Source organism: Bufo gargarizans, chromosome 2, assembly GCF_014858855.1.
Source record: "Bufo gargarizans isolate SCDJY-AF-19 chromosome 2, ASM1485885v1, whole genome shotgun sequence".
NCBI classification, from domain to species: domain Eukaryota; kingdom Metazoa; phylum Chordata; class Amphibia; order Anura; family Bufonidae; genus Bufo; species Bufo gargarizans.
This window is the reverse complement of record NC_058081.1, coordinates 105,731,480-105,752,084: the sequence shown is the minus strand read 5'-3', so window position 1 is coordinate 105,752,084 and position 20,605 is coordinate 105,731,480. Positions and strand designations below refer to the sequence as shown.

Sequence of the window (20,605 nt, the reverse complement as noted above, 5' to 3'; positions counted from 1 at the left end):
TCCGCCCACACACTTTGATTGACAGCTCTCCCTGTATCAGTGTGTGCAGAGAGAATGCTGTCAATCACTGTGTGGATTCTCACTGCATCTAAATCTGTCCGGACAGATTTAGGGTGCTTTCACTTGACCTTATATATTTTGCGGTACGCAAAACGCAGATCTGCAAAAAATATGGATGAAGTCCTTGTTGCATCTGTTTCTTTTTTTTGCGGACCCATTGTAACGATGCCTATTCTCCGCAAAACGGACAAGAATAGGACATGTTCTATCCTTTTTGCAGAGATGCGGAAAATACATAATGATGTGGACAGCAAACGTGCTTTTTTTATTTTTTCCGGTCCCATAGAAATGAATGGGTCCGTGTGCAAGCGCAAAAAGTGGATGCAGACCAAAAATATGGTTGTGTGAATGAGGCCTTATTCATCATCAAGCTCAGGTTCTTGTCATCTCAGACAGGGCAGCAGAAATTACCCGACAGGGTCTTTCATTGAAGTCTCCCAAGTCATAGTTACAGGGGCCTCGTACCCCCTGCAGCCACCCTGAAATGAACGGAGCGGCCGGTTGCACATACGCTTGGCCACTCCATTCGTTTAATTCAGAGTTCTGGAGATAGCTGAGTACAGCGCTCAACCTTTTTCGGAATTCCCATAGAAATAAATGGAGTGGCCGCACCCATCCCCGACCGGCCGCTGCGTTCGTTTCAGGGGGTGTGCAGGGAGTACGGGGCCCCCGTTCTCATGATCAGTGGGATTCCTAGCGGTAGGACCCTCACTGATCTAATAGTTATCCCCTAGGTAGGCTGTGGATAGGGGATAACTTCAAACAACCGGAATACCCCTTTAAGGAGGAAGATTTCTGAAATCTCTCAGATTTTCTGTAAATGTCAGGTGTGAAGGGCCCTTCTTTACTATCCGTACACATTCACATTATCCACTTGGATCAGACTGGAAAAAACAGCTAATTTCCATGATTTGAATGATGGTATGGTGTAATGCATACACTAATATAATACTGCTGGCCGCTACATAATTACACGGCTGGTGGTTACACAGGGTGTACGTGTAGCTGGAGACAGGTGCTAAGAAGCAGAAGTGTGTATTTTCATGAAGCCCACCTACCAGCCTTCATATGAGATGAAGGCCATCAATCCCTGCAAAGTCTTTCAAATCGCGATTCCACAAAATATGGAAGTGGTTTGTGTTGCATCCGCATTTTTTTTGTGGACTTATTAACTTCAATGGATCCGCGGCCCACGTTTTTGTATGGGAAACGTATCTTTTTGCGGAATAGACATATGGATGCGAAAAAGCATATGGATCATCTGTCTGCTTTCTGCATCCATATGTCTGTTCTGCAAAAAGATAGACCATGGTCGCAAAATACGGCTGGCTGACCCATTGAAAACAAGGTCCACAGATGGAATCCGGACGCCACACACACCGGATCTGTGTTTTGCAGACAGCAAAATGGATAGAGTCGTGTGCATGAGGCCTTAGTGTGGTTGTGCTATGAGAACATTGTAGCATGAAACACTGGAACAAGTACACAGACTACAACAAAATGGCATCTCCTCCCGAAACACATTTGGATTACCCCATATTGTATTAAAGGAAACCTGTCATCGACTTTTATGCTGACCTCGCTGAGAGCAGCATAAATTAGTGACAGAAATGCTGATTTCTCCCTTTGTCTAGGAGAGAACTGCCAGTCCTCAGCAGGTGGGTGAGAGCAGGAGATCATGAATAACCAGGACTCTTCTCAGGTAGATTTGACTCTCTCCAGGCCTGGGCTGCAATGATTATGATGCTGGATCTCGGCAACCACTTACTTTTAGCTCATGACTGACACACCGCTAATATCAGCATTTCTGTCAGTACTTTATACTGCCCTCAGTACGGTCAGCATAAAGTTGATGACAGGTTCCCTTTAAGTGACCCCACTTGCTTAACTTATATTTGGGGGTCGGGGGGAGGGGGGGTCATCACTTCGGTACTTGCTCTTGTGAAGCATTGGCCTCACTGGGTTATTTTCCTGAACGCTTTTTCATACACATGACAAGTTAGTTGCAGAACTTTTGACTTTCCCAAGTTATCTGAATAGAGATTGTAGAAATCCAGATCCTTTGCCCCGAAACATCCTCATTCTGATGAACAAGTCTGCTGCGTGTGAATCTACCTTTAGCTAAACCCCTTCTGTAAATCATTTCAGTTCCTGCGGTACAATCCATAACTCCTCTTTTGTGTCACCACTCAAAATGACACCCTAATTTCTTGACTTTAGTGGGTGTCTAGCTGTGTGACGGGCATATTGTAAATGTCAGAAAGCTCCTACAAAAGTCAGAGGTGGGTCGCAAAGTCAAATGTATGCCTTGGCATCTGAGGGAAGGCACCGGGACATGTAGATGTAGCACACGGTCGCAGGACTTCATGCCAAGTGTGTGTTCCCCTCAGCCGGCCTCCTGCGCGGCTCTATCTCTCATACAGGGAGGTGTGATTGCTCATTTCCTGTGTGTGTAGAATGATGTTGTTTTCTGCGGCTGCTGAGAACCGAAGGCTTACTCAGGGGAACTCTCCATAACCTCCTCACCTACACAGGATGAGGATCCAGTGCCTCTGCAGTCACACGTGGGCTGTGCACAGCTTTTGTTTGAGTTTGCACTTAGTCACTGGCTTGTGAAATCCTGTAAGTGACCGTTCATGTCTGTGCGCAGCGTACATGGGCTGAACAATAATCCGCGTCCCAGTCCTTCCTGTCTCTTTATCTTTCTTCCCCGGGGTCTCCTTGCTGCTTGGATTTTTTTTCACACTTTGTGTTTTTACCACATGTACTTCTACAGTGTGCGTTTGAACATGCCCTTAAGTTTTAGGCCCCTTTCACACGAGCGTGATGGATTGGCTCCGGATGCGTTCAGTGAAATGTGCACCATTTTGCAAGCGGGTTCAGTGAGTTTTGTCTGCGATTGCGTTCATTTTTTTCCGTGCGAGTGCAATGCGTTTTGATGCGCTTTTCACACGTGTGATAGAAAACTGAAGGTTCACAAACAACATTTCAACCATCAGTGAAAAACGCTGATGTACACAGACCCATTGAAATTAATGGGTCAGGATTCAGTGCGGGTGCTATGCGTTCTCGTCACTAAAAACTTGCTTGTGTGAAAGGGGCCTTACTAGATTTTCCACCTCTTAACGGGAACAAGAATTGTTCACTTACCGCAGACCGAGATCTTGAAAATGGTAAGGAATGGAAACACAAAGTGTATTAGAAAACCATGGTCATTTAAAGGGGTTGTCCAAGTTCTAGATATTGATAACTTTTATCCTTAGGATAATCTGGTTTAATGGCGTGGCACTCTTGTCCAATTCTTGGGTGCTTTAGTTGTGGGTTCCCAACCCTCTATAACAGGGACCGGCAACCTTTTTCAGACAGAGTGGCAATTTAAAAACAAAAATCTAAGTTGAAGCTCTCGGCGTGTCGGGCAATACAGGAAAATCATATAATGCAAACTGTATGTGACATAAACCAAATTATCAGTTTTACTTACCATTCAGTGTGATCCCTGACTTTCTTAGATTTGGTTCATACGAGGAGACTTCGAGCTAGACTCGGGCCCCTCTGCAGTCAGCCTGCTTCTTCAGGGGCAGAGGGCACCATTCATATGTGAGATCTGTTCACATAAATGCGTCAGCCCAAAGACTGGCACGCAAATACAATCTGCAAACAGTCAAGTTTCTCTGAAGTGATTTCCAACACATGAAAAGGGACTGTGAGGGAGATTTATCAAAACTGGTGTAAAGTAGAGCTGGCTTAGTTGCCCATAGCAACCAATCAGATTTCACTTTTCAGTTTTCACAGCTCCTTTGTAAAATGAAAGGTGGAATCTGATTGGTTGCTATGGACAACTAAACCAATTTTGATAAATCTCCCATGTGTTTACTTTGGATGTTTCAAGTGATTTAGGTAGCTTTTCACTGCTCCTTTGAATCCCCCTAAGGGACAATATATGGGGCACAAGTATATGGGGGACCTCTCTACCAACCATGCACTTACTGACGGTGGTGGGCAGGACAGCCCATTTTCAATGAGGGCTCGCCACTGTCAGTAAGTGCATGGTTGGTAGAGGGGTCCCCCATATACTGGCATCCAATACACCCCCCCCCCCCCCCCCCCAGTAATAATCAGAGCTTAGCCCCATGGAGGCTTACCACCCTTCCCCTCCCCCACAGTTGTCAGAATCTATCATCCCCACATGCCCCCCCAGCGATCAGAAAAAGGTTCACCATCCCCCCCCCCCCAGCAATCGCATGCAGGCTAACCATCCTCACCCACCCCCCCCAAAATAGTCAAAAGCTTGCTCCCCATCTTCCTACATTTCTAAACAGCAGGCATACCATTCTCTCCCACACCCCAAAGTTGTCACAAGTTTGCTGCCATTGTCCCATCATCCTCCCCTCACCCCCAAATTAGTCACCATGCTCCTTAACCTTATCCCTAAGCTCACCAGCCTCCTTTAATCTGCCTGCTGCACCCAAGGTGACAGATTCAGATATCAGCCATGAGGTAGCAGCAGAATGCATTTGGGTGGCTGGCACGGCCGAAAGCACGAGGGGCAGGTCTAGGAGATGTTCCCTGAATGGCGCGTCTCACGTTTCTTCATTTATTAAAGGCACAGCGCGGTGTATTGCTGCGCTACACCGCCAGCCCTTGGAGTAGCAGAGTCTACTCTGCTGGCTTGCGTGGTGGAAAACATCAGGGGCGGCGGGCCTGGCTCATCTGACATTAATTTGATTATTAAATGGTGCAGCCACCACAAATTGCAGTGGCGTGCCAGTAAAAAGCAGCCTGCGTGCCATCTTTGGCACACGTGCTGGGGGTTGCTGACCCCTGCTCTATAAGGTTGTAATAAAACGTACAGGGGTTATCCCATGAATAATGTAAAATATGAAAATCAGACATCATATAGTACATGACAATACCTTTCTAACATGGATCCAGAGATCTCCCCAGTCATTGCTCCGCTAGATTTATATCAAGCTGACAGCTCAGGGGGAGTGTCTATTCTGCTGCAGCTAAGGGGGCGTGTCCGTGCTCTCCCTATCACAGCTCAGGAGGTAGTTGAAGGATGAAACTGAGCATGTGTGGCCAACTCAGTGAGCAGGTCAAAGAAATAAGAAATTAAGTGGCACTATAAAATAGGGCTGGGCGATATGGCCTAAAATCTATATCATGATATAATTTGAAGCATGTGCAATATAACAATGTATCACTTTCTTCTGTATGTATACAGATTACAAAACTTTTCAAGACATTTTTAAAATGTGTATTGTGTAACAGGTCTTTTTGCAAACAATGTAAAGATAAAGTTTTAGTAAAACACAATTTTTTTTAAATAAAGTGCAAAATGCTGTCCTGATTACTTAGTTAGGCCCCATGCACACGGCCGTTGTTCACAGCCGTGTGCGGGCCGTGGAACCGCGGCCTGGATCCCTCCTGAGAGCAGGAGCGCACGGCGTCACTGGTTGCTATGACGCCGTGCGCCCCCTGCTGCCGGCACAGTACAGTAATACACTGGTATAGATCGTACCAGTGTATTACTGTACTGTGCCGGCAGCAGGGAGCGCACGGCGTCATAGCAACCAGTGACGCCGTGCGCTCCTGCTCTCAGGAGGGATCCAGGCCGCAGTTCCACGGCCCGCACACGGCCGTGAACAACGGCCGTGTGCATGGGGCCTTATATTGCACAAAAAAAAGCTGCACATATTTAAAACAAAAAAAACTTCAAGTTCAACAGGTTTCTTTTCCATTAAAGGGAACCTGTCATCAACTTTACGCTGCCCATACTAACGGCAGAATAAAGTAGAGACAGGTGAGCTGATTTCAGCGGTCTGTCAATTAAAAGTTAAAAGTAAGTGGTTTCCGAGAACCAACATCACAATCATTGCAGACCGGACCTGGAAAAGAGTCCCGGCCACCTGAGAAGAGTCCTGGTTATTCATGACTTCCTGCTCTCCTGCCCACCTGCTGATGACTGACCGTCTTCTACCTAGTTTTCTCCCCTTCTCTCTAGGAGAGAACTGCCAATCATCAGCAGACGGGCGGGAGAGCAGGAGATTATAATAACCAGGACTCTTCTCAGGTAGATTTGACTCTTTCCAGGCCTGGGCTGCAGTGATTATGATGCTGGTTCTCAGCAACCACTTACTTTTAGCTCATTATTGACAGTCACACCGCTAATATCAGCATTTCTGTCACTATTTTATGTTGCCCTCTAGGTCAGCCTAAAGCCGATGACAGGTTCCCTGTAAATATACCACAAATTTTGTTTGCAATATGTAGTGCAAATACGAACATGACTGAACAACATCAGTGTTTATGCTCCTTGCGTGTCGTGATTAAACTTCTTGCACATCAGATGAGGTTTTTCGCCAGGAACACAAGTTTGTCCACAGTCTCCGGCTTCAGTGCAGATCGGTGGCATGTTACTATGTTGCCACTGGCACTTGTGGCAGGTATGCAAAGGTATTTCTTGGCTAGGCTTGCCACCCTGGGAAAATTAGCCTGGTGCAGCCTCCACCACACCAGTGGGTCAGCCTCTCCTTCTACATCCAGTGCCTGCAGGTAATTAAAGAGGACCTTTCACTCGTATATAGACTAAAAACTAACTCTATCTGTGGGCAGAGCGGCGCCCAGGGGTCCCCCTGCACTTACTAGTATGCCTGGGCGCCGCTCCGTTCACCCGGTATAGGCTCCGGTGTCTCAGCTCCGTCTGTTGTATTGGACTGATTTTTTGTAGGAGGCGTGTCCCTTGCTGCAGCACTGGCCAATCGCAGCGCACAGCTCATAGCCAGGGTATGAGCTGTGCGCTGCGATTGGCCAGCACTGCAGCAAGGGACACGCCTCCTACAAAAAATCAGTCCAATACAACAGACGGAGCTGAGACACCGGAGTCTATACCGGGCGAACTACACGATATTTGTGCCGTTGTCGGTGGTTATGCAGACTTGTAACTCTTCTTTAAGTCCCCATGACTGCAGCGCTTCCTTCAATCCCTGAGATATCAGTTCACCCGTATGATCCTCGGGGAAATAAGATGTCTGTAGGCATCTGCTGCACAACTTCCACTCATCATTGATGAAGTGGATTGTGCGACTGGACCACAAGTCCGTAGTAGTTGCATAGTGTTTTATGCTCCGGAGTTCTTTCTTCACTTGCTTGCGGACTTTGTCATACAGTTTGGGCAAATTGTTTGCGGCTAGGTACCTCGTAACGTGGATCAAGTGTCTTAATCAAAAGCCGTTCTGAAAGCCGCTTTTCTCCACTGAAAGAAACTGTACCATGTCCTTACACAGGTACAGGAGAATGGCATTTATAATATCAATCCACCGCTGATTTATTTTGTCATATGGAATGCCTTTAGAAAATGCTTTTAAAATAATAATCTGGTGTGTAAGGGCAGGGCCACCTTTTTGGTTTCCACTACTGACTGGGCATTTGTGGAGGGGGGCGCAGTTTTTGGCTATCTTCATATTGCAAAATGTGCTTCGTTTTGAGGTGATAAAACAAATTTGTTGTATTTCCCCATCTTCGATATTATTCTCGCCAGGTAGAGTTTGCAGATTTATATTTCTCTGCTCAACATCTGATTCCTTAAACCCAAATCAGGTCCATATGACCGACGTTGGACCGGTCTTCTTTATGAGTACCTCCTCCTCCTCCTCCACACGTGTAAGCTCCTCCATGCTTGCGAGTTGACCAAAACGAGCACACAGCTTGATGACATCTAGGGCTGCAGGAAACGATTATTTTAGCAATTGAGTATTAATCGAGTACTCTAATAAGAAAAACCTTAACATATTACTAAAATTGCTTTATGAAAACAGGATTTTTATTGATCAGCCCCATGCCATTGCCACCATCATGTCCCCCAGCCAGCACCATCAGCCCTATGCCATTGCCATTTGCCACCATCATCATTTCCCCCAGCCAATGCCATCAGCCCCATGCCATTGCCACCATTGTCATCTCCTCCCCTAGCCAGCTCCATCAGCCCCATGCCATTGCCAATTTGCCACCATCATCATGTCCCCCAGCCAGTGCCATCAGCCCCATGCCATTGCCACCATCATCATGTCCCCCAGCCATCACCATCATCAGCCCCATGCCATAGCCATCCACCACCTGACCTCGCCACATCCAGGTAAATTCGGGCCCCTACTGCTACTTAACTTTCCTGCACGGCTGGCTGATGGAGTCCGCAGGAGACAAGATGGGCCGCGTCTTCTTCCCAGCATGCACTGGGAGGGACCTAACCTCACACACAGCGTCAGCCAGCGCGCTGACGATGTGTGAACGCAAGGGCCAGCAGCGCGGTGCAGAGTCGGGAGGCCACGGAGCGGTGAGTGAGAAGCTTCTTAAATTCACTACCGCTCCGTGGTCTATCGCGATATGGCAATATAACTAAAATCTATATCGTCGGCCGAATTGATGATGATAATATCGTTTATATCGCCCACCCCTACTCTAAAGCTACTAAATAACTCAGTAGCTATACAACATATTTTATTACATGCAGTTACAAAAGTATTCAGATCCAGATGCTGGTTTGCAAACTGTAGAATATTTTTCGTGGGACAACCCCTTTTAAGCACTCCTTTGGAGTGTGATCAGTGCATCATTTTTATTTGATTTTACTTGCAAGGCAATTTAAATGCATGTGTGACGTTTCGATCAAACACTAGAATAAGAACAAAATATGACTTTAAGCATACATAGAGTAACAAGTAAAATAATACATATACAGTAGTCAAGTTTTGCATCTGTAGATGTAACCTTGATGTATCCTTTAGATCAGAGATGCTCAACCTGTGGCCCTCCAGCTGTTGCAAAACTAGAGCCTACAGCTATTAGGGCATGCTGGGAATTGTAGTTTTGCAACAGCTGAAGAGGCGCAGGTTGAGCATCCCTTCTTTAGATGTTTTCTTAAAATAGATCAGATGGGTGGGGTTGGTACACCTGGCACCACCACTGATCGGCTGTTCTCAGTAGACAGAGCCAGAAGTAGAACTCCCAGTCCACTGTGTAGTGACCATGCCAGCTTACTTTAGAGCTCAGCCTCCCCCACCAATCTAATATCGATGACTTAAAGAGGCTGATGGCCTCAGGATCGGCCATCCCTATCAGACCAGCTCCTGGCACCCCCGCCAATCAGCTGTTTGAAGCGGCAGCGGTGCTTGTGTGAGCGCGGCTTCCGATTCCAAATTACCTGCGCGTCATTTCGCTTGTAGAGGCGGTGCATCGTAATCACGACGACTCCGTGAAGCTGGAATATCCATTTTTAACTGATGCCAAATAGTAACATCTGTAATAAGTAGCATTTTTGTCTTGATTTTTTGTTTTGGTGGCCCTCTTACAGTTAGCTGTGTAGGATTTGAGATGGACGTCGTTCTGTAGAGCCGTCACTTCCTTACCACAGGGTGCAGTCTAGCAGAAAAAAACGTCTTTCTCCCGCAGAAGCTCCGTGGTGAACTCTTCTCACAAAGCCTTTAAGATCAGAATTGGTGTTTAACGGTCTTTTCTTCACCGTCTTCTGTGTTTTATGTAATAGTTGTGTAATACAATCTCTCCCAGGACGTCTCCGGCTCTCCAGTCCTTGTACCCAGAGAATGTGAGCAGCAGACATAACACTGTGAACATTCAGACTATACACTGTGATGAAATGATATTCCGGGGTTGTTTCCCATAACCTTGATCCACCACAATCCAGTTACCTAGCAGTAAACGCTCTCACACCGAGGATGGAGGTTATTGTACATCCTCATTCTTCTTGAGGTAAGTATCCACATTTTACTGCAAGAATACACCTATTTAGTGCTCTTTCACACATGAATTCAGTTTGGCGGTTTTATTTCCTGGCCACAAAAAAAATAAATACTGGTAGAAATGAATGCGCTTTTTTTCATGTCAACATGCGCTTTTTTTCTCCCCTCTATGGGAATGGAAAAACTGCTGAAAAAAACCCATTTCAGTATACATCACTGAACAATCCCTACTACTTTGCCACATTCTGGCTGATCAGAATATTATCGGTATGTGGACTTCATAGGCAGCATGAAACGGCAGCAGAACTACGAGGGGAATTTCATACCCACCATACCACTTTTCTGGCATAAAAAGAAGTTGCAAACTTTGGGTTTGCGACTTTTTTTATACATCACTGCGCCCAAATCTTTTGCAAGTGCCGTTTCTACACTGCCTATACCACATTCTGAAAAAGGGAAGGATGTGGGGCCAGCGAGCCCGGAACATTTACCTTCATTTACACCAATTTTCTGACACAAAAGAATGCTGAAATCTACCGCAGCTCCGAGCTGTCGTAGATTTCAGTCTAGGCGCATGGACTGCCGGTAGGATGTGCCTAATTCGTCATAAATTAAGCGCATTTTTTGACAGAGCAGGAGTGTCTGGAGCCAGTGTAAAACGCCGGTCTATAATAAATCCCCCCCCCCCCCCATGTTTTACTCTGAAATACCGTAGTGTTTCAGAGTAAACCTAGAGGGTAATTTACAAACCGGATTCCAAAAAAGCTGGGACACTATACAAATCTTGAATAAAAACTGAATGCAATGATGTGGAGGTGCCAACTTCTAATATTTTATTCAGAATAGAACATAAATCACGGAACAAAGGTTTAAACTGAGAAAATGTACCATTTTAAGGGAAAAATGTGTTGAATCTGAATTTCATGGTGTCAACAAATCCCCAAAAAGTTGGGACAAGGCCATTTTCACCACTGTGTGGCATCTCCCCTTCTTACAGACGTCTGGGGACCGAGGAGACCAGTTTCTCAAGTTTGGAAATAGGAATGCTCTCCCATTCTTGTCTAATACAGGCCTCTAACTGTTCAATCGTCTTGGGCCTTCTTTGTTGCACCTTCCTCTTTATGATGTGCCAAATGTTCTCTATAGGTGAAAGATCTGGACTGCAGACTGGCCATTTCAGTACCCGGATCCTTCTCAGGGTCTTCCCTGAAAGAGATGACGTCTGGATGGGAGCATATGTTGTTCTAGAACCTGAATATATTTTTCGGCATTGATGGTGCCTTTCCAGACATGCAAGCTGCCCATGCCACACGCACTCATGCAACCCCATACCATCAGAGATGCAGGCTTCTGAACTGAGCGTTGATAACAACTTGGGTTGTCCTTGTCCTCTTTGGTCCGGATGACATGGCGTCCCAGATTTCCAAAAAGAACTTCGAATCGTGACTCGTCTGACCACAGAACAGTCTTCCATTTTGCCACACTCCATTTTAAATGATCCCTGGCCCAGTGAAAATGCCTGAGCTTGTGGATCTTGCTTAGAAATGGCTTCTTCTTTGCACTGTAGAGTTTCAGCTGGCAACGGCAGATGGCACGGTGGATTGTGTTCACTGACAATGGTTTCTGGAAGTATTCCTGAGCCCATTCTGTGATTTCCTTTACAGTAGCATTCCTGTTTGTGGTGTAGTGTCGTTTAAGGGCCCGGAGATCACGGGCATCCAGTATGGTTTTACGGCCTTGACCCTCACGCACAGAGATTGTTCCAGATTCTCTGAATCTTCGGGTGATGTTATGCACAGTTGATGATGATAGATGCAAAGTCTTTGCAATTTTTCGCTGGGTAACACCTTTCTGATATTGCTGCACTATCTTTCTGCGCAACATTGTGGGAATTGGTGATCCTCTACCCATCTTGGCTTCTGAGAGACACTGCCGCTCTGAGAAGCTCTTTTTATACCCAATCATGTTGCCAATTGACCTAATTAGTGTTAATTGGTCTTCCAGCTCTTCGTTATGCTCAAATTTACTTTTTCCAGCCTCTTATTGCTACTTGTCCCAACTTTTTTGGGATTCGTTGACGCAGTGAAAATTTGAATCAACGTATTTTTCCTTTAAAATGATACATTTACTCGGATTAAACGTTTGATCTGTCATCTACGTTCTATTACAAATAAAATATTGACATTTGCCATCTCCACATCATTGCATTCAGTTTTTATTCACGATTTGTATAGTGTCTCAACTTTTTGGGACTCCGGTTTGTACTAGGGAGGGTCAAATCTGTGAAATGCCAAACTTAGAGGCGCACGACTATTTTTTTTAATTTTTTTTTATTTTTTTTTTACTTAGTAATACTAATAACTGCCCAAATCCTGACCGTGTGAAAGTGGCTTCATGCCGTTTCCTGCTTGTGAAAGCTGTGGATGAGTCAGCTGATACAGTGACCCCGCTGCTATAAAGCCGGTGCTATATGGCGTTCAGATACGATACCTTTTGTTTGTTATTGGGCTCGTTCACAGAAAATGAGGTAAGCTCCTCTCTGTGGAGGAAATGAGTCATCCTCCAATTCCTTGCACTGCAGCGGGGTATGAAGAGGAAGTGAATGGCACAGTAGTAGTAGTAGTAGGCAATAACTGCGGCACCCAGTCTCTCTTGTAGTGAGTGTTGTGCATTGACATTTGCTGCTGTTGCGCTGTTTATTCCTGGCCAGCACAGATGCAGTGCATCCAGAACACTGATAGGCATACATGCGCCCCAAACAAGATCATTACTACTTTTACAGACTTTTCTTTGGTCACTTCAGGTCTCTGGCACATGGCTGGAGCCATCTTTTGGTCTGCAAAAAACAGATCCTTGACAAGGCGTTTTTGCTGTCCGCTTTGAGATCTGGCATGGGATCTCAAAACCGCAGCAAAATGCATGGTTTTAAATAAAACAACCAGCTGCATCCGTTCAGAACCGATCCGGTTGTATTATAAAAAAAAACTGACCTGGCACTGCTTGCAGCGGTTTTGTGTCCGGCATGGGAACGCAACAAATCCGAACGGAATGTATTCCAGTGCACTTTGTTTCGGTCTGTTTAGTTTTGTACCCATTAAAAATGAATGGGGACAAAACTGAAGCGGTTTCCTCCAGTTTTCAGATCCTCTGCTGGATCTCAAAACCAGAAAGGAAAATGCAGATGAGAAAGTAGCCTGATAGCCCCCGGGGGTATTCTACCTTCTTTTTCTCCCTGCCATCAATGTAAAGGGGTAGTGTTATCCACAAAACCGGACAAGAATAGGTAGGACCTGTGTTGAGATTCCCAGATTCCTCAGCATAGGTCATTAACCCCTTCCCAACCTCCGCCGTACATGTACGGAAGAAGTTGGGTCTTCAAACATGGCACCCGCTCACATAGACATTTAAAGAGGTATTCCCATCTCAGACAATGAGGGCATGTCGATATGTCTGATAATTGCAGGTCCCAGAGGTCTCTTTAACTGAGCCGGCAATGCGCTACCACCCTACATTCATTTCTATGGGGCCACTGAAAATAGCCGACTGATCCTCTCAGCCCCATAGAAATGAAGGGTAGTGCACTGCTCTTGCGTGGCCACAGCTTCCATTCACTTCAGTGGCGCTCGGCTATTTTCGGTGGACCCATACAAATGAATGGAGGGTGGCTGCACATGCGTGGGGCACCTTCCTTCATTTTGCCGGCTGCATTTATGAGATAGGTGCGGGTCCCAGAGGTGGCACCCACACTTATCAGACAATCGTGGAATATACTAGCGATGTGCCCCCATTGTCTGAGATGGGAATACCCCTTTGACCCCTCAGATACTGTGGTCAATTCTGACCACGGCATCCAAGATGGCTTTCCCCCAGGAGTGCTGAGCTTTCGGGGCCCGAACAGCTCCCCTGCGCTGAGATCAGCGGAGCCATTTGTTCGATGTAGTAGTTTGGAACCCTCTGAAGGATCCAAGGCTACCACAGTGATAATTTATATGGAACCATGCCTTCCTAAGAACATAATGAAACTCCCATAGGTTACAATGGAAATTCACTGTCTATGCAGTCTTTGCTACAGACCACCGGCAAAAACTGCAGCAGACTTTTCCCGCTATATTTTCAGATATTTGCTCAACAAGAGGTGGGGTTTAGTGGGAGGGGTGGGTCTCATCAGAAAAGAGGCGTGGCCTAAGACATAACATTGTTCTCTTGTCTATAGTGACCTCTACTTCTGCAGCTGTATCTCATATTGTTGCTTGGGTGCATTTTACTAGCGTTGAGGGGTCCAGTATTTCTTTATTAAATCTTCCGAATTTGGGGATGGTCCTCTCATTGGATTTAAAGAACGCCATGATCTGCACTGAATAAGTACAAAATGGAAGACTGGAGGATTGACTTCAAAGGGGATATCTAGCCAAGATTTATGATTTGGCATACAACAGCGACATGTCTGTAAATCACATCACCCAAAACTATAGAGCACCCAAACCCCGTTGACACCATTTTCTTTAATGATTTTATTTACAGCAGTGTGCACACTTGACTGTTCATTTATCTCAACATGGCCAGGTACGTGTAGCAGAAAACCTAGTGCCCCACTAATTCCAACACAATATCTCATCTTTTCCAGGAGTTTTATACCTATGATCTGTCCTCTGGATAGGTCATCAGTATCTGATCAGTGGGGGCCGACACCCGGGACGGTGGTTATAGCGGCCGTTCTTGGTATCACGGCTCAGCCCTATTCACTTCGGTGGTGCTGAGCTGTGTCTAGGCCACGTAACCGATGAATGTCATGTCACACAGCCTAGGAAAAGCTGCGAGAAGACTGCGGCGCTACTGTCAGCAGCGCTGCCTTATCAAACAGCTGATAAGCAGGGGTCCCCGTTGTCGCCCCTCCCCCCCCCCCCACCGATCAGATACTGATCACTAGGGTTGAGCGAATCTGGTTCGGATTGCTAGATCAGAACCCAATTCTTTAAAAACTAAGTTAAGAATATCTGCTCAGTCCTACAGTAAAATATATTGCCTCCGCAGAGGTCGTTTCGAAGTTTCAGCAAACGTCACAAGACTTACTTCGCCTCGCCTCTATCACGTGTCACTTTGTTTATTCGCATAAATTACTGTATCAACTTACGATGCCGAACTCCGTTTCGTGCCTCGTAGAACGACCTTCACGGAGGCAATACATTTTACATTAGAAAGGAGCTGATATTCTTAACGTAGTTTTTAAAAGAATCTGATTCAGACACAGCAATCCGAACCCGATTCGCCAAACCCTACTGATAACTTATCCTGAGAGCTCCCAGAAAACCCCTTTCAGGTTTTCGGGGGTTCACAATACTGGTGGCATATTCTTATGACAGGTGGTCCATTCGGGCTAGTGCTGCAGCTTCTTCATTGTTTACACTGCATGCCACCTTCTTAGGTCTATCTTGGGTGGCTTTCCCATTAAGTAAATTGTCGTTTTAAAGGAAACTGTAAAAATCGGGTGGTTTTTATCTCTTCCTGTTTCATCGACAGTGCACAATCTCCCTCGTCTCTTGCTGTACAGGGTGTGGGAATGGTTAAACCTCCCAAGCAGTGAGCCGTTCTAAGTGTGGAGTCGAGTTCCGACTCATAAAGTGAAGTTGAGGCTAACCATCACCGGCGGCTCGGAAGAAAGAATGTTTACCATGCAAAATATTCCAGAAATAAATAAGAATGGCGCTTCTCATCTGCGTTGCACAGCATTTGTCACTTGCTGTCTCGTTCAGGACCACCAAGTGTGCTCCCACAGCTTTGAGACCGCGCAGGGATTCTGGGGGAGACGGTCTGATCCGGAGGTTTTTGTATACATGTGAGCACACAACATTGCTCACACATCCTGGGGTTGTCTTGTATGACTCCACAGTCTGATTAGAGCCTTGTTTAGCCATGTGGCGGACATGACAGTTCCTCGTGGATATCGAGGGCTCATTCAGATGGGCGTATGCTGTCCGCAAAAATACAGATCCGTTTTTTTGCGGACAGTTCAGCATGTCCGCAAAATATGGATTACATTCCATTTTGTTTAGCCATGTGGCGGACATGACTGTTCCTCGTGGATATCAAGGGCTCATTCAGATGGGCGTATGCTGTCCGCAAAAATGCAGATGCGTTTTTTTGCGGACAGTTCAGCATGTCCGCAAAAAACGGATTACATTCCATATTTTTTTTGCTGATCCATAGACTTTAATAGGGCCATGTCCTGATTTTCACTGACAAGTATAGGACATGTTTTATTTTTTTGGCTGAGCTGTGCAATGGAAGAAAAGGGCACCATAGAAATAAATGGGTCAGCATCTAATCCGCAAAAAATTTGATCCGCATTTTTGCGGACAGCATACTGCCGTCTGAATGAGCCCGGAGTCTGAGTGTATTGTTCAGCTTACCAGCGCTTGGCTAAATAGAAGTTTCGAAAGAGCGTCCATTTTTTCCCCCCGTTTTGACAATAAATCTTGGAGGGCACATGGTACCAATAAATGGAATATATGACGAATGCCATTGTGTGCAGTGAACTTCCATGTTGCCATTCGTAAGGCGGTAGATTTTCTTCAGCGGAGATTTGAAATCCGATTTTTAAAAAATGGGGCTCATCTGCATGCGGCCCTGCGGCAATGGTAAATGCAAATCCACAGTAGAAGTCTTATAGGTCCATACTGTACCATTTTATATTATAGATTTATACAGAATCCATCATAAATTGAAATCATGTTGTAGAGGAATTGTTCTCTTGCTTCTAGGGGAGAATACGTTGCCACATGGAGGCATGACACTGATAAAGACCGCAGGACTCTGTGTGCCGCCATTCAGGGTCTAGTGAAATAGAAGAACGGAGCAGTTGCCAATAATATCTAGAATTTTTGGAGACCCTTTGGAAAATGAAAGCAGAACCCTGATCAGGCAACGGCTGTGCTTTGAATTTTTCACTAGTTTTGCCTCATGACCGCTTCAGTGTATGGGAACAGTTGGGGAGCAGTGTGATTGACAAGCAGCTCTGACTTGGCGGTCAGGTGATATATATATTTTTTTTTTCGCAATACAAAAAAATGCGCTGACATCCCCTTCCTTCTCCCATGGCCTGGTTATCCATCTATACATTTGCAAGGCGTGCTTTGTAATGCATATAATATATCAGTAGGGGAATCGGACAAACCGGCTGCTTTCACAGTGGGAATAGAATGGCCATTTTACAATGTTTCCCGCATTGGACGCTGTGAGCGGCAGTTTGGATGGAGCCTAAAGGTCTGTGACAGATCTGCGTGTTTACAGGCTTCGACAGGTAGATCGGAAGGTTACATGTTTGACATGAAACGCTCATACAGATAAACATCAGATAGCGTGTGCTGCATATCTTTTTCACGTGTAAATGAATTCATTGCAGCACAGGCTTTTTTCGCACTTCGTAAGTGGCTGACTTGGCAACAATGGGAGTACAAATGGCAAGGCTCCGCTCTACTGGATTAAGGCCAAGACTGGCAGTCGCTTGCAGGCTTTAGACGTGTTTTCTGGCAGAGGGCAGGTCCCAGCTAGAGCTCTATCCCCTAAAATAACTTTCTCAAATAACTGAGTATTGTGACCTGGAGCTCAGCACTTTCTCCGAAGTGTCCACGAGAATAATTAGAATCAGTCGCTGACTATAAAGCCTGTCACTCATCTGATATATTGACATTTTTCATATACTCTCTAAATTGTGTACTGTCCCTATACCTAAACAATACGGAAAAAGCTAACTCGTACAGTTTTTGTCAGCTCTAGTCGGATATAAGATTATCTTCTGCGCTTTAGGCTACATTTACACGAAAAATGGATGAATTCAACTGGCTTTTTTTTCCCCAAAAAAAATCCCAACATTTGCAGTGCCCACCATATACACCCCCCATGGTGCCCCCGGTATTATTAATGCTTCCATTAGTGACCCCTGGTATTATTGCCTCCATTAGTGTCCTCCTTTACTGCCCCCTGTATTAATAATGCCCCCATTAGTGCCCCCCTGTATTAATAATGCCCCCATTAGTGCCCCCCCTGTATTTATAATGCCCCCATTAGTGCCCCCCCCGGTATTCATAATGCCCCCTTAGTGGATTCCAATATTATTAGTACCCCCTTGTGTAAAAAAAATAAAAAATAAACTCTCCTCATCCACTCAAACACGCAAGGACATTCGCTCCTTGCTGGATGCAGCAGGAAATGACCTGCACATCCAGCATGATGATGTCATCACACTGGGAGTGCAGGTCCTTTCCTGTTGCATCCAGTGAGGAGCTAGTGTCCCATGCATTCAAGTGGATGAGGTGAGTATTTATTTTTTTCCCCCCTAAAAGGCCCTTTTGAACCCACATTTAACGGCCGTTAAAGGGGTTCTCTGGGAATAAAGAAAATTAAAATACTTAAATATTTCTTAATTTTAAATATATTCCCAAATACCTTACATTAGTTATAATGGCTCGTTTTGTCTAGGGAGCACTCAATAGGATAAATAAAATGGCTGCCATCCTATTAGTACACACAAAACCTGTCCTAATCACACAGGAGGACATGTTACTTCACAACACTGAAAGATTCAGCTAATTATATTAGGGTCCATTCACACGTCCGCAAAATGGGTCCGCATCCGTTCTGCGGATCCGAAAAACACATACGGACGTGTGAATGGTCCCTAAACTGTAGTCAGGATCATAATCCCTGACAGTCAGAGCAGAGAGGAGGATGAGGCAGCTCTTTACCTTAGTGTTGTGAAGTAACTTGTCCTCCTGTGTGATTAGGACAGGTTTTGTGTGTACTAATAGGATGGCGGCCATTTTATTTCTCCTAGTGATTGCTCCCCAGGCAAAGCAAGCCATTATAACTAATAAAAGGTATTTGGGAATATTTTTATAATAAAGTAATATCTGCGTATTATAATTTTCTTAATTCCCAGAGAACCCCTTTAAAAACATTCCCATTGCTTTTGATGAGGTCCTTCTGGCTATTAATACAAAGTAAAAAAAAAAAAAGCCGCTATTCACTAGCTGTTAAAAAAACAGCAAAGTCAAAAACCCCATAGACATTAGTTGGCTGTGAATGTAGCCGTCATGTGAATGTAGCCTTAAGAGGCCAGAAGACTGGTGTAAGTTAGAAATTGCTTCTATTTCTGTAAAGGTACTAATGTCTTGTGATTGTCCATATTGCTTCCTTTGCTGGCTTGATTAATTTTTCCATCAAATTTTATACTGCTCGTCTCCATGGTTATGACCACCCTGCAATCCATCAGTGGTGTTCGTGCTTGCACACTATAGGAAAAAATATCGGTCTCCATGGTGACCGGGACTGTGAGAGATCACATAGGCTGGTACTTTTTTTTTTTTTTATAGTATGGAAGCACGGCCACTGCTGTTGGATTGCAGGGTGGTCGTAACCATGGAAATGAGCAGTGTATAATGAGATGGGAAAATGAATCCAGCTAAAAGGAGGCAATATGGAGAATCACAATACATTAGTAAGTGGCTTGTAGTAACTTTCTCTACATAATAAATGCCATTTGCTGAAGTGACAAAGCCCCATTAAGTAAGTTACTCAAAATGTTATGTAGATTAATTCTACATTTAGGATTTATAACCATTTGTAGCCAATAGAAATATAAAAATGCAAATGGAAACACTGGTTTGTTGACCTGTGTGACTATGATGAGAAGTGGTGTTAAGAACATGAGTCGGCTCTATCTGTGACTTTCATCCACAAAGCACCATCTCGGTACATTTAGTGATGGTCCGTGTTATTGAGCTGCTGTGCCCACACAAGCGTAGCAGACCACGGGTGGACAACCAGGCAAATTAAAGAATTGAGAGTCCTCAGTGGTTGATACCTTTCAGTGGCTAACTGAAAATACTATAATAAAATTGCAAGATTTCCAGACTACTCAGGACTCTTAATCAGGCACCTGCTCTCTCTGCAACCCTGACCTTTTGAATTTAGGAGAAGCAGAACCAGGCGTGATAAAGTTTTCACTGCCTGGCCCTGTCAAAATGCAGAGGGTGCAGTAGTTGCAGAGAGAGCTGAGCCTCTAGGTGTAACGGCAACGCCCCCATTGCTCCTAGAGGCTCATTTGCATATATAAAAATATCATTTTTCTGAGCAGTGCGGGCACATATGAACATGGGACCAACACAGATGCCTTCACCTGCCAGGTGCACATGCAACAGGTCACTTTCATAGGGACAAATCTGCTGACTGATGCCTTTTAAGATTGTGCTTTTGGTGTATGTTAAGTCCTAAAAAGTGGTGTCAGATTCGGTGTGAATTTTTGAAAACTCACATGATGTTTTTGCCCCACGTTTAAAGTATATGTTGGGAAAAAAAAATACAAAAGTGGCAGTACACCACGCTTTTCCATGCCGCAGAGTCAAGTAAAAAAACGTATGATATATTTATATATATTTTTTTTGAGTGGAAGCATATGGTGACAGATGCCACTGTATGGCATTGGTCAGAAACATCCGTTTAATGTATATGGAAGACAAAAAAAACGTGATGTCAACTTAGCCTAAGTTGTGTCCATGATCAGGAGAAAGGGAAGCAGAACACTTTGAAATGGGAATCATACGGGGTCTTTCAACATAGCCTAAACACTTTTACACGTGTTTGGGAGCAGGTAGAGCACAGTCTGCCATGAAGGGTTAAGCATTAACAGATGGCATTGCCATGAGGCTGGTCCCCCCTGCCTCTTATCAGTATTTTATCTTATCCGGCCAGACCTCCCTTCTCAGCTTGGTGACCTGTCGCACATCCTGTATGTG

General features: G+C 45.1%; 1 protein-coding gene across 2 annotated transcripts in view; it reads left to right on the top strand.

Annotated features, from left to right (window-relative positions):
• The window catches only part of SMAD3 (SMAD family member 3), a 102,504-nt gene that overhangs the window by 55,718 nt on the left and 26,181 nt on the right, over positions 1–20,605 (top strand). The gene's annotated exons all lie outside the window — the stretch shown is intronic.